Here is a 6,270-nt window from a genome sequence, read left to right as displayed (position 1 = left end):
GCTCCGAGCTCCCAGCCAGGACCCAGGGACACCACACCCCAGGACAGGGCTCAGACTTACCACCTCATAGAACCACATGCACCCGCCCTCCTGACAGCCCTGTAAGGTTAGAACTATTATCGTTGGGCCCATTTTGCAGGTGGGAAAACTGGGGCCCGGCCAGTGGGCTCCAGGGCTGAGTGCTCCCCCTGCTAAGACTGCTTCCTAGAAAGAGATCAGGGGCTTGTGGACAGAGCCCACCTGCCGACCGTGAACTTGGCCAGCTCCTACCATAAGCTGCAAATAGGTCAGAGCCAGGCCCTGCCCTCGTGGCCTCAGGGTTGGGGGCAGGGTTGGGGACAAGAAAGGACGCAATTCCAGGCAGTGACAAATGCTATAAAGAGCACGGAGCCTGGTAGAGAAGGTGTTCCTAGAGTTGGGGGCCCTACTCAAGCTAGCATGTCCCGGAAGGCCTCTCTGAGGAGGTGACATCGGAGGAGCTGAGAGGGGCTGGCCTTGGGAAGAACAAGGGTAAACATGATAAAAGGGCGTGAGAGCCAAACCCACCCTTCCACCCCCCAATCAGGGTTGATTTCAGAGAGGGAAACCACCGCTCTGAGATGAAGCCCAGGCGGGCAAGCACATGGGACCGTGCCCTCAGGGTGACTGACACCTGGCTCCATGGATGCCTGCCTCCTCCACGCTCCCTCCAGGGGGCTCTGTGGGCCCCCAAAGCCTCACTCTGTGTCTTCCTCACTTCCCCCATCCCCGACTCCTTTCTGCACAAGGCCCAGCCCAAAGCAGGTGCTGCGTAATGTTTGCCGAATGAACAAACACTCAACGGCCCTGCTCACCAAATCCCGAGCACCAGCAAGGAGGAAGTGTGAGGACAAAGCTGAGGAAATCCTACCTTGTTCTACAGGGAGCCGCTTGATGGAGTTTGTGGCTCCTCTAGGTGGGGGAAGCAGAAAAGACAAAGGGATTCCAGAAGGTGGGAGGAGGGGTCGCCTACACAATTGGAAAATTTCACAAAGTCCAGATTTCAAGCTATTTTTAAAATATCTGAAGCTCTGGCAACCCCAAGCCTGCATATTCCCATGGCAACACCAGCCGGTGCTGAGCACCGCTGCCCCCTTCAGACTGGACATGCGCCCTGCACTTCCCCGCGCACCCGGCCACTCACTGTGGCCAGCACCTAACCCACCCCCCTCATTCACATCACCTGGCCCCGTGGGCATCTGAGTCGGCCCACCCTGGTTGAAAACATGGAACCAGCAGAAAGCAGTGCCGGGGACATGGGGACTGAGACATCTGTCGCATCAGCCTGTAGCTAGGAGGTCCCCTCCCTCAAGTTCTTAGAGCAGTTCTCTAGCGTGGGCGTTTCCAGATCCACATAAAGCCATTCTCTGTGCTGCGTTCAGGTGGCAGATGGGCTCTGAAACTCAGGCACGCCCTGGAGGTGTGACTTACAATTCCTGATGGGCCACTCTCCCGGCCATTCCCTCAGAACTACTGGAGAGTGCCATTCCTGGCCTTCCCTGGGCTGGGGGCTCCAGCTGCTAGAGTACCGGCCCTCAGCCATCCTGGGACCTGTGTCCTTGAGCTTTCCTACACGGGGTGACAGCTGAGGCCCAGCCTGCCTGGCAACCTGATGGGCTCGGCGGTGATTGGCTGGACCAGGACCTACTCTGGGTGCCTAAGGACAGCCTTGGTTAGTCATAGTCGATCTAAGGTTAGTTATTAAGTTTGCCCAAGTGCAGTCCTGAGCAAGCTGCATTTTTTTCTCTTGTCATATCTCACAATGTTAGGAGCCTGGGCATTTGTTTATTCCCCTGCCCTCCCGGATCCCTCCCGGGAAAGGGGCGGGGGGGGGGGGGGCGGTGGGCAGCCTGGTCTGGCTCCAGGAGGAATGTGCGGTCCATAAGTTCCTCTTGGCCAATTCTGATCCCAAGGCCAGATATGGAGCACAAGCCAACTAAGCCCCCCATGATTGCGTATGTGCGGCTCTGAGCAGAAATGTATGACAAGTCACACAAGTTTTAAACAGAACTGGGAATGCTCAAGCGAGCCTCAGCAGGGGAGGGGCAGAGAGAATGCCAAGCAGCCTCCGCACTGCCAGCACAGAACCCGACATGGGTTTCGAACTGGCGAGCCATGAGATCATGACCTGAGCCGAAATCAAGAGTCAGACGCTTAACTGACTGGGTCCACCCAGGAGTCCCAGGGCTGACCCTCAAATTAAGTGCTGTGTGCTAGGCACTGTGCTCAGGGGGTTATATGCTTTATTTAAAATCCCAACAACCCTCTAAGGTAGGTATTAATCCCCATTTTACAAGTGGGGGAAACTAAGGCTTAACCAGGTGATGTCACCTGCCCAAGGCCAAACAGCTAGCAAGTGCTGGAGTCAAGATTCAAATTCAGGCATGTAGGACCCCCCTTTTCCTGGACTCCCCTGTTCCTGGGAAGGAAATTTGAGAATAAATGGAGGGGAAGGAGGGGTCGGTTAGAGTCTGAGGGCAGAGGACAATCCCTTGTGCAGGTCTACTGCTATTCTGTTAGAACCACGCAATGATGGGGACTGAATCTGGAGCCCCTAAACCAGTGGGGAAGACTTAGGAAAAGCTCTTGGCCCTTGGGAATTGACTAAACATCTCACCATCCCCGCCCAGGACCATTGTCTGAGCACCCGACAGGCCCCACATATGCCGCAGCTTCCGACTTGAACCTGTGAGCGGGTGGTGAGCAGGCAGACAGGCAGCGACACCAAGAGGGGCTCGAATGGCCCCTCAACTGGATGGAACCTTTGCAAGCGGCAAGAGACCCAGACCGCACAAAGTGAATTTAGGCACGACTTGAGCATGACTCCGCTGGGGAGCCACAGCCTCAGGGGAATCATCAGCCCCTCTGAGACTATCACAGCCATGTCCCAGCCCCTGAGGCCAAGGCCACCACCTGGGTTGGGAAGAAAGTGTCCCTCCAAGCTATTTATCCAACTTCCCTCCCATTTCCCCAAACATGCCTGCACTCGCGCCCCTGGGTCTGCAGGTCCCTCCCGATTCTGCCTCCTGATGGTCCAAATCCAGTGTTAACACCACCTTCTCTGGGCAACCCACCAGAGTCTGATCTATCAAACCTCGTCATTCTTTCCCTCTCTGGAAACCGTAAGAACTGCGTGAACCTCTCCTGTGGCACTGAGGCCAATCTCCTTTGTGCTGTAATTGTTTCTGGGCTGCTGTTTTCTCTGACAGGCAGACTGGAGGGTCAGGCAGGCATCATAGCTCCTAGCATGGGGCCTCATGCATACAAAGCATGAAGCACATTGGACGGATGGAAGGGTGGATGGACGGACAGTTGGACGGACGGATGGATGGACGGATGGATGGATAGATGGATGGATGGATAGAGAGATGAACAGACAAACAAACGAGTAGGTAGGAGAGTGGATGGCCCACAGAAAGTTCACTGTGACCCCTGTAATTGGCCAGGACACCCAGTCCCTCCACTGCTCCTGCAGAATAAGACCTACCCTGTTTCACCTGTCATGGCGTGTCCTCTGCTTCAGCGAATCACAGAGTTAGAAAAACTGTGCCGTGCAGAGCCTCCAGGGACGCTGAGGACAGGTGTGTGTTCCTTCCTTGGCCGAACCTCTGGCTCCCTGCGGGTAAGGTGAGGATGTTGGACTCGAGGATTCCCTGGGCCCTTCCAGCTGAAGACACATGTCTGTGCTGGGACGCAGCAAGAACAGGGAACACTGGCTGAGCCCAGCGTCCCTGAAAGGACACTCTGGAAAGGTTCCAACAAAAGATGAAAGCATGAAAGAGAAAAGGGAAAGAAGGAGAGGGAAGCGGGGGGAGGAGGAAGAAGGAAGAAACTGCATTTCCATAACCCAAGCTAAAAATGCATTTAGCATGTAAGATTTCCCAATGCCACATCTCTTTAAAACAAGTTAATTTCAATACGTTCAATGTAGTGTCACTTCAAGGAAGAAGTGATGGGTCCTGTAAGATAATGGAGATGCCTCAGAAAGAGACAACCTGGGGCGCCTGGGTGGCTCAGTCAGTTAAGCGTCTGACTTCAGCTCAGGTCATGATCTCATGGTTCGCGAGTTCGAGCCCTGTGTCGGGCTCTGTGCTGACAGCTCAGAGCCTGGAGCCTGCTTCGGATTCTGTGTCTCCCTCTGCCCCTCCTCCTCTTGCTCTCAAAAATAAATAAACATTAAAAAAAAAAAATGTTTAAGGAAGAAAGAGACAGCCTGGGGCAGAAGGTGCCAAAAGGAAGGACTAGCTGGGGCTGGAGGGGGTTATGAAGGGGCTGCTCTCTCCACCTTTGCCACTCTAGCCAGACCACCTCCTCTAGTATCTGCTTTATGTATTGATCTTACAACCCCAATATATTGTTTGAATAAAAGCTTTCTGGGGTGTGTGTGTGTGTGTGTGTGTGTGTGTGTGTGTGTGTGTTTTAAGCCACCTAACTAATGAAGAGTGACAAGAGGCCCAGAGGGAGGTGATTTGCCCAAGGTCATTCAGCAAGTGCAGGACACAACCCCTGGGGGGGCCCTGGCTAAGAGAACACCACGGTTCAGATATCATGAATCCAAGCACATCCACTGGGGGCTGGGGCCGCCCCTGGCTGGGCTTGCACATCTATACTCTGGCTCACCTCCAGCGGCCTCCGTGGGAAGTCACCAGGCTCCTTTAAACAACATTGCACTAGGACAGAAACAGACGGATAACCCAGGCCCAATTAGGAACCGGAAAATCTCGCGGAGGGCGAAAGCCCAGAGCAGGGCTGCTCGGAGAGGCGGCTCAGCTCTCTGCAAGCCTCACAGTCGAAAACCTTCCTAAAACAACCCCTTGGCTGCTTCGGAGCATAATTTAATCTTCCTTTGATGACTCCGGATCTCGCCCTGCCTCGGGCCACTCTGAGAATGTCAATTACTGCTGGGCCCAGGTGGGAAGCCGAGCTGCGGGCCTGACCCTGCCCTGGAGGGGGTGGTGGTGAGGCTGGCAGAGACTTCAGGGGGTGGGGGCCAGCCTGAGCAGCCTGAGCCGGGGAGCTAGATGCCTACCTTGGTGGAGAGAATAGGAAGCCCCCGCCCCAGCCAAGAAGGGGACCCTGACGTGGGCCCCTCACTAGCCCCCAGAGCAGACAGGGTGGGGCAGCTCCCCAGAGCCCTTGGAGGTAGCACCAGAGAGCTAAAGGCAGGCAGGAGTGATGTGGACAGCCAGCCAAGGTGACCTTGCTAAGGGAGGGACGGTGCAGGACAGTGTCCCAACAGACTTTGCAGAAAATGTTGGTTCCACTGCCCCTGACCTGCGACTTCCTGGCTGGGAGACCATAAGCAAGTTGTTTAACCTCTCTGTTCCTTAGTCTCCTAATGTGCAATACTTAGAATAGTAACAGGGCTGCTGTATGGTTAAATGAGCCTCGTGTTGGCTGCTATAAAAAAAAAAAAAAAAAAAAAAAAAATGGGGGTGAGACCACAGTGACTGATGAGGAAAGATCTGGAAGAACATACGTCAGAACACACACAGGGTTGGCTCTCAGGTGAAGGCTGGATATTTTGTTTTGTCTTTGGCCTCTTTGTATTCCCTGTGTTGTATGCAAGAAAAACATCATTATATAATTAAAATAATTCAGAGAAAAGAACAAAACGCTAGGGACAGTAATTTGTCCCCAAAAGGAAGGTAGAGAGCAGAGATGAAAGGGGGCTGTTCCCCTGAGCTTGAGACTCAGACAGGGGAGTCCCTGCCACCTGGGGGAGCCCAGCGGATGAGAGCCCTGAGCCTTCGGGGGGAAAGCCGGGCTTGGTGGGTCCACAGCATTCTTCCTGTCACTACCACTAATTCTCAAAAGAAAGTGAAACATTCGCCTAGGAAACAACTTTCGCCTTATATAAGTCTCCCTGGGGAAGGCTCAAATACAGCTCCTGGGGCTGAGCTGCCCAGCCACAGCAGCTGCCAGACCCTGGGCCAGACAAAGGGCTTCAGCCACATTCAACCACCAGCCCCACGGGAGGGAGCCAGGCCCAGCTACCAAGCGAGGAAGAATGGAGACACCCCGCACCCCCCGCCCCAAGCTCTGGCCACCATAGACCCCTGAGAAGCCTCCAAAGTCAGGTCTTGTTTCCTTACTATGACTGGCCAAGTCCCTTTTCCCTTTGGGACCTGCCTGGGCCCTTTCCGTTGCCCCACTATGGTGGACCCAGCCCCAGGAGGACAGCCAAAAGCCAAGAGGCTCTGGGCTTGGGGAGACCTTCCCAGGAAGCAACCTGGGCTCTGCTGACCCTGT

The sequence above is a fragment of the Leopardus geoffroyi genome, chromosome D1 (assembly GCF_018350155.1).
Source record: "Leopardus geoffroyi isolate Oge1 chromosome D1, O.geoffroyi_Oge1_pat1.0, whole genome shotgun sequence".
NCBI classification, from domain to species: domain Eukaryota; kingdom Metazoa; phylum Chordata; class Mammalia; order Carnivora; family Felidae; genus Leopardus; species Leopardus geoffroyi.
Note: the sequence above shows the minus strand (reverse complement) of the source record.